The sequence below is a fragment of the Silene latifolia genome, chromosome 11, assembly GCF_048544455.1.
Source record: "Silene latifolia isolate original U9 population chromosome 11, ASM4854445v1, whole genome shotgun sequence".
In the NCBI taxonomy this organism is placed as follows: domain Eukaryota; kingdom Viridiplantae; phylum Streptophyta; class Magnoliopsida; order Caryophyllales; family Caryophyllaceae; genus Silene; species Silene latifolia.
The window spans coordinates 75,801,299-75,809,862 of record NC_133536.1 but is presented as its reverse complement, the minus strand read 5'-3'; the positions used below and the strand labels follow the sequence as shown (position 1 = coordinate 75,809,862).

At 42.0% G+C, this 8,564-nt stretch overlaps 1 non-coding gene across 1 annotated transcript; it reads left to right on the top strand.

The window, feature by feature from the left end:
* Positions 1-322: 322 nt before the first annotated feature.
* LOC141615546 (small nucleolar RNA R71) lies at positions 323-429 on the top strand. Its single transcript, XR_012529962.1, has one exon. It is a non-coding gene; the product is annotated as a small nucleolar RNA R71 (small nucleolar RNA).
* The last annotated feature ends 8,135 nt before the right edge of the window (positions 430-8,564 follow it).

Genomic DNA, 8,564 nt, shown 5'->3' with positions numbered 1-8,564 from the left:
CATGGCATTAACATGATGCTTTGGTGATTTTGAGACTTCTTCAAGTCTAGCCATAGCTTTTTCAAACTTCAAATTGATGGTATCAATGTGAGCACTAAGTTGATCACCCAATTGAGTAACGGAGTCCACTTCATACTTTCCTCCTCTAGTAGCCTTGCGAGGTCTACTATATTGTGAGTTATGGACCGCCATTTCCTCAATTTTGTTCCAAGTTTGATTGTCATCAACTTCGGTGAACATTCTATTTGATCCCATGTTGAGAATGTTCCTTGAATCTTCATAAAGACCGTTCCAAAATTGTTGTACCAAGAACCACTCGCTAAGTCCATGGTGAGGACATGAGCGACAAATTCCTTTGAACATCTCCCAAGCTTCATACAAAGATTCTTCATCCCTTTGCTTAAAACCCGTAATTTGAGCTCTTAGCATGTTAGTCTTTTCCGGTGGATAGAACTTTTTGTAGAAAGCTAGAGCCAACTTTTCCAAGAGTCAATTCCTTGAGTAGCCTTATCAAGGATTTTCAACCATTGTTTCGCGGTGCCAATTAGAGAAAAAGGAAATAAGACCTATCGAATTTGGTCTTGAGTTACACCGGTTTGAGAAATCGCATCACAATAATCGCAATAAGCCTCCATATGAGAGTGAGGGTCTTCACTAGGCATCCCCCCAAATTGGCTTCTTTCGACTAATTGGATAAATGCGGATTTGGCAATGAAATTTCCGGTTAGATGTTGTGGTGTGGGAGTACCATTGGGTAGGTTCTCCTCGGTGGGTACGGAATGTGATGAAAACTTAGGCATTGTGGGTAGATTTTGTGTTGGATTTTGTGTTGGGTTCTCTTCACCTTCTCTTGCAAAAGGGTTGATGAACTCAATAGTTGGTTGAATGTCTACAACCTCACTAATACCTCTCAAATTTCTCCTAGCAAGTCTTCTATTGGTTGTCAAAGTTCTTTCAATTTCACGATCAAAAGGTAACAAGTCACCTTGCGACCTTCTAGACATGCAAAATATCAAACAACTTGAAAACAATTAGAACAAACCTTGAGGAGTTTTACTTCCCCAAGGCAAAGAAAGACACAACTAATAACAATATAAGAAAATCTAAATCAAGTTAACACCGTCCCCGGCAACGGCGCCATTTTTGGTCGGACTAAATCTTTTCGGTAACTTGTCGTTAGGAGCACTTAGACCAAAACACAATTTATATATTCACAAACAACTCTACAATTAGTAAAGAGGCAAGTAAAGGTCGGATCCCAAGGGACGGGAATTGAGATGAGATTTCTATTGCAACTAGTGGTGCCTTAGGGGTGTCACAATTTGGGTTGATGTAGAAGGTCACTAAACTAAATAGCAATGAAAGTAAACAAGCAAGATGAATTAAAAGGGTTGTAAAAAATTGATAAAAAGCACTAGGGTATCATGGGGTCATAGGGGATTCATGGGAATTGATCATACAAACATGTTCTCAAATTATAAGCAAGCAATTATTGTTGTGATGGATTGAGTTGGGTTATATCTTTCAATCCTAGGAAAGTTTGGGTCCCGGAGCCGAATCGATTAGATTGTACAACACCTACAAGTCGACTTAGTCTTCCCTACTCAACAACATGCATGGTCTAATGAGACTTGAGTTGGTTTATGTCTTACAAGTCTCATTGAAAAGATAGGTGATGGGTAAAAAATGCAAGGATTCATAGGCTCGCATTTCATCAAACATAACATGTGCATGAGTTGAGATCATAACAAGCAAGCAAATAAACCATGAAAGCATATTAATTTAAGCATGAATCATTCCCTATGTTGGTTTCCCCTAATTACCCATTAACCCTAGCTAAGGAACTACTCACTCATTATCATGTTGAACATGCTAGCAAGGTTGTCAATCATACCAACAAAGTGAAACATGATGAATAAATGAAAGTAATTAGCAATAATTAAAAAGGGATTAAGAGAATTATACCTACTAATGATTCCAATAATAAAGCAAAGAATAAAAGAAGTACTTGATGCTTGATTGAGAGGTTGTCAATCTCCCAATAATAACCCAAATAATCTTCAATTACCCAAAATAAAGGATGAACAAAAGAGAGATTAAGGAAATAAAACTTGTATTAAAACTTGATTAATTGTTGATTACAATATTAAAGAGAGATTTGATTGATATTAACTACACTAAAGATTGCTAAGAAGAACATGCTCTTCTAATTAGACTAATGGGGTATTTATAGTGGGGATTAGGTCTAGGAATTAGGGTTAACTAAGGGCTTAAATGACGATTAAGTCCCTACTTAAGGAAACGCCGGTATTTTTGGAAGGATGGGCATCTTTCTTGAAGCTTGAAGAAACGAAATTGTCTGCCTGGGAATTCGTGCGTCTTTAGCACGGGACGGCCGGATTCGTGGGTCTCTGGCCGGGCGTCTTGGGGAGAAGACGGGCGTCTTCTGGGGTTGCTGCACGGGCGTCTTGGAGTGAAGACGCACGGATTGTGAAGGTGGAGGACGGGCGTCTTCAGGACAATCCGCACGGATTGCTGGACAGTCTCATTTCTTCTTTTTTTCTTCCCTTTTCTTCATAAAATCCTTGGGGATTTCCTCGGGGATGCAAGGATCTTTTCTCATCATTGCCCATTTACTATAGTATGTACTAAGGCCTTCTAATCTTGTCTCTCCTTGATGCTTGGTCATTGAATTCAATCAATTTAGTCTCGTTTTGCCATGAAAATGCAAGATTTGCACTCCTTTCCTATCAAGGACACAAAACCTCAAAGAATATGCAAAACAAATAACTAAAGACAATAAATGACCCAAATATGCACTAAAAAGCATGGGAACAAGGCTAATTCGGGGACTAAATATGCTCTAATTATGGTCACATCAACAAACTAAATCATGCAAAACATGGTCCAAAACATGGGAAGAATGAGCCAAAACCGGACTTTTTGGTTGAGGCAGAGGCTACTTACGTAGCACATACGCTCGCGCCTAAAGTAACCTGCCCAGCCTCAAGTCCAATCCGTGTTTGGTCTCTTCTTTTCCCCTATTTTCATTTTCATATTTGTAGTCGGTTTTTACCATTTCACCTATTTTCAAACCATTTTCTACAAGTTTTAACCATAAAACATTTTTCACCCTTGGTTCTTAATACCATGACGGTTTAATCCGTGTTTCGGTGATAATATTTGGTTAATTACATTTAAAAGGTATTTTAAAGCCTTTTATTTCATTTCTTTACATTTTGGAAGGTTGTAGATACCCAGTATCTGCTGAGACTCCAACAAACACCCGATGATTATCGGACTATAACATGCTTTGGAATCGCGGCGTTTGATCGACAGTTTGTGTACAACTTTACGTCGGAAAACTTAAAACGATTTCAAAAATAAAACATTTCAAAACTTTTCAAAAGTACCTGGAGTGTTTAATGCACGACGACGGAGTCGTAATGACACTAACTAGAGTCAAAACCGACACCGGACCAAAAACCGACTCAAAAATTCAAATCCCGACTCCAACCACGAGTCAACCACAAAAAACAAATCATTCAAAACCTTCTATACTAATATTTCCCGGATTCATGAATGGTCAAGTACCAAACATGTGACTATAAATCCTAGGATAGAACAAATCATGATTGCATTTGTGTGAAAGTGACAGGACAACTCGAAGACCCGCGACGTAGCTCGCGCCTCTTTGAGACGCCCAGGTGGCCACGTCGCTCAAAACTCACACAACCACTCATTTTCCTATAAATTCTCGACTTACGCGAGTGTCCACCCCCTCTTTTCTCCCTTAAAATTCTCGACTCGACTTCCTAAGTCAAAATCCGACGCGTATTTACGACCTACCGATTGTAAATACAAGCCTTACACATTGTTTGGTACCGTCATCGTGCATTAAATCACTTGACCGACCACTTCGACCACTACACCGTCACTAATCTTAATAAAACACTCTTTTTACTTACTAAAACAGTTTTAAACCGAGACTTTTCCGACCAAACGAGTTGTTACACTTACGTCGGTTTCTCGCCATAACCAAGCATGTAAGTATGAGGGTGTAAAAATTCTTCTTTTATCATGTCTTTACTTATTTCATGACTATAACATGCTAAATCATGCATAACACGATCCAAAACATAGGGTAGACGAGCCAAAACTGATTTTTGGCCTGAGACAGAAACCCCTTCTTCTGCACAGAGGCTCGCACCTCAATGGGGTGTCCAGGTCAGACTCAACCGTGTTTATTCTCGTCTTTCCTCATTAATTCACTTTCATATTTGCAATCGGTTTTTACCATTTCAAATATTTTCAAACCCTTTTATTTATTTTTACAAGTTTTTAACCATAAAACATTTTTCACCCTTGGTTCTTAATACCATGACGGTTTAATCTGTGTTTCGGTGATAATATTTGGTTAATTACATTTAAAAGGTATTTTAAAGCCTTTTATTTCATATCTTTACATTTTGGAAGGTATTTAAAAGCCTTTCATCATTTCTTTACATTTTCAAAATAAATGTATTAGTCACCAACACAACGTCATCATTGGTTCTACATACCATGCCGAATTTTAACCCGGGAACGATGATGAGTATCGACTAATTATATTCAAATGAACTTAAAACAATTAGTTCATAACTATTTTCAAAACTATTCATGTCAAGCTTGCCAAGTCGAACCCGACACCGAATATCATCAAAATAATGACGATTATTCGAGTCTCGTTCCTCAAATCAACAAATACGGTCTAAACGACCCTTTTAAACCAAAACGGATTCAAATACCCATTTTTCAACACATTTTACGAACGTTTTTCAAATGGTCAGAATGCGTCTTAAACCGTTGACTGACCCGCGCCTAAACAGGCCATTTCTTTCCTATTTTCAAAACCAGGGGAGACCCTCTTGCATCGCCAATAGGCTCGCGCCTCATGTGGCCGCCTGGTGCAGGGTCTGTTCCTTTTCCAGCATTAGTCAAGGACGATCCCGACTCTGGTTAAGCCGGATATAGGACGGATCAGATGACTAATTTGCTCATTCAAAAATCACATTTGCAAAATGCCTTACTAAGACAAATGGATCACGTTATGCACCATAAACCTAATACGGTAAATGGATGTTTAATTTCCGTCTTGCATGCAAATCAACTATTAATCCAACTCCACATCTTATACTTGATACTTGGATTAAATCAACCGACTTAGAAAGCTCTCACATGTTAGGTTTAAATTGTTGGATGCGCATTCATGCATTTAAACCGTTTTATCAACTTTTGCATTCAACCAACCAAGATCGATCAGTAGAGGCCGCTACCGCGGGCGGGATTGGGTGTCTGATTAAAGGGCTTCCCAAAACATACCTTCACCTCTTACTCATAAACTTTGGATAGTGGACGACCTTATCCAGGGCGTACGAGAGTCATTCTAGAGATAGGATGTTAAAGAGGGACGATTCCTTATCTTTAGTACCTATGTCAAACACTGCTTTATGCTTCGTTTGACCGAGGTGTAAAGTGGATTTGAACGGGTTCCAAGCATCCCACAAATGCTTGGTGGCGACTCCGAACATCTCTAATCGTTTAGAGACCCTTACCGAGACGAAACCGACCGATGTAAAACGATCAGGTCGAAAGCATCTTTACGCCGCCGAGCGTGGCTTTCAAAAGACCGCTGTATGCCCACAGATCGGCTGGGCCTGTAGGTGGCTACGTCTACAGATTGGCTACTCCGCTGGGCAAAACTAGGACACTTACGTCTTTGTGATCCCTAGATGGTGAGACTCGAACGAGGTCTTGGTCAGAATGCATTAATTGATATTACGGTCACGGTCGGGTTCCTTGTCTGGGCCCACAACCTAACCCTTTTCGACCAATTGGCTCATCTCGTCGGCGTGAGGTTTCTTATCCCCGCGTTTCGAATCCCGATTGAGTCAAGCATACCATTGACGTTACACATTTTTGTTTCGTCAAAGAGCTTTCATGACTTTCGAGCACGAGGCTAGGGCACCCTCCTTACACATTTTGTTTGGATTGGTATCCCTCTCGAAAATCGGGGTTTGATTGCTTGATGTGTAACCCACCCTTCTAAGCCAAAACCCGTGTCAGCATTATGCATAATATAATGAAGCTGTGAGTGCTTATGTGCTACTTGATCATAAGTCCTTCCGCGTCATTTTCAAACCTTCAAAAACACATTTTTGCGCCGTTATTATGGCCATTTCAAACCTCGGTCTTTCGCCGACCGTTGCTTTTCAACACGCCTTTCTAGGCCGTTGTAATGACGATTTTCAAACCCGGTTTTTATAACCATTTCAACACGCCTTTCTAGGCCGTCGTAATGACGATTTTCAACCCGGTTTTTATAACCATTTCAACACGCCTTTCTAGGCCGTCATAATGACGATTTTCAAAATCAGTTTTCTACAACCATTTCAAAATCACCTTTTAACGCCGTTATAATCTCCGCGTCTAGACACGGACTTTAACCCGTTTCGCGCCGACAATGGCTCTTTCAAAACCCGAGAAAAGCACACACCCTTTTCTCGACACACTTTCGAGATCCCGAGGACCATACACCGTCCCCGAGACCTCTTCAAACATTTCAAACCCGATTTTCAAAACATACAATTTTGAATTTCGAAAAACTTTACATTGTTTTCCGAGCCGATTCAAACTCAAAACCGTCTTTTGCAAACAAACTTAAGACAACCCTTTCCACTGACCGACTTGCGGAGATCTCTATCTTCGGAATCCGTCCACAAAGCGACAAATGAATCTTTTTGAAAATTTCTATTTTCGAAAACTTCAGTCCACCATTCCAATTTCGCCTCGTGTCTATCGAGTCCAAGCAAACGTACTTATGGGTCTTTACTTATGAGTCGTCTCACCACGAGACTTGTCCAATGGCGTCACGCCATTATATTGGACGCATGCTAAAAGTTCGGTCAACACCGTCACGTCATAAATCGAGTCAGCACCGATGTACCACACACGGTCATCCTCGTCTTGTTGAGTCTGCTCTTTGTCTCGTCCTTCGTGTTGTCTACGTTCAGTCTTTGAACCGTGTCGGATTGAGTTGTAATGTGAGCCGTTTTTCTGCCTCAGAGCCATGGCCCCGTCTTCAACTTCGTCCAACAACAACAACAATGATAACAACAGAGATGTCACGACTAGTCAGCTAACCAGCCTACTCACTGCTCTTAAGGTCACTCTGGACCGTGTCGAGACCCGTATCGACACCCTGGAAAAAAAGGAAACTGGAGAACATAACACTCCACCTCTGACTGAAACTGAGAAGAGGCTAAAGCTCTTGGAAGAACAGCTCCTAGCCCGGGGTAACAATATCCATCTTGAGAACAACCGAAGGTTCGAACCTATTGGGGATCAGCTACCCGACAACTTTACCCTGACTGATGTGTCCAAGTTCAAAGGAGTGGAAGACCCACTCAATCATATCCGTGCCTTTAAAGACTACATGGCCATAAAAGGGGTTAAATAGGAACTTTTTACCCGGATCTTTCCATCATCTTTGGAACCGATCCCTCGCCAATGGTACTACTCCCTTGATTCGATGAACCTTACTACTTGGGATGAGGTCGCAGTTGAATTTGCCAAGCAATATGCCGACAATGTTGAAATCCAAGCCAATACCCGTACTCTTGAGGTCGTAACCCAGAACGACAAGGAGGGATTCACGAAGTTCTTAACCCGTTGGAGGAGGGTAAGTACTCAGCTGGTCAGCAAGCCGAGCGAGTCGACCTTGGTGGAAAAGTTTGTCAATAATCTCCGCCCAGTGTATGCCAATCTACTGAGGTACCAAAACATTAAGACCTTCCAGGATCTGCAAATCCTGGGGACATGCATTGAAGACGAACTCCGAAAGAGTGTCTTGGCCAAGACAACTGGCAGAGGCTACCAGGGATCCCCCTCAACCGGGTCACGCCCTTACGGCCAGACGAACAAGATTGATGTGGTCAACCTCGTTGAACCAACCGCTAAGTGAGCTGAGCGCCCCCAGAGAGTGTTCACTAATATAAGGTCAACTTATGCAAGCGCCCTGAAGAGGCTCATGGACCAAGGGAAGTTACAACCAATCAGACCCACCCCGGATCCGGCCGACGCTAAGAAATCCCGCTTCTGGAACCCTAATGCCTACTGTCAGTACCATCAAGGGAAAGGGCATGACATAGAAACCTGCTTCAAACTCAAACACATCATCCAAGACATGACTGAGAAAGGGGAATTGCCTTTACCCCGCCGACTAAGCCAAACAACAAAACAAACCCTCTGGGAATCCACGTTATCTCCAACGATGAGCCAACTCTGGACTTCTCACACCTCATCCTGCCAGTTGATGACGAGGTGAATGCCGTGGAGAAAGATCCCTCGGACGGGGTATTTGTGTTCAGTGCCGCCACTATGCTCACCATGTTACAACAGGTTGACGAAGCCATAGCCAGTCTCTCCGAAAGGATCACCCGACTTGACGATGCCTACCGTCGAGTTATCTTCAATCGTCCACCACCACGCCCGAGGGATAGTCCCCCCAGCGCCCAAAACTACCC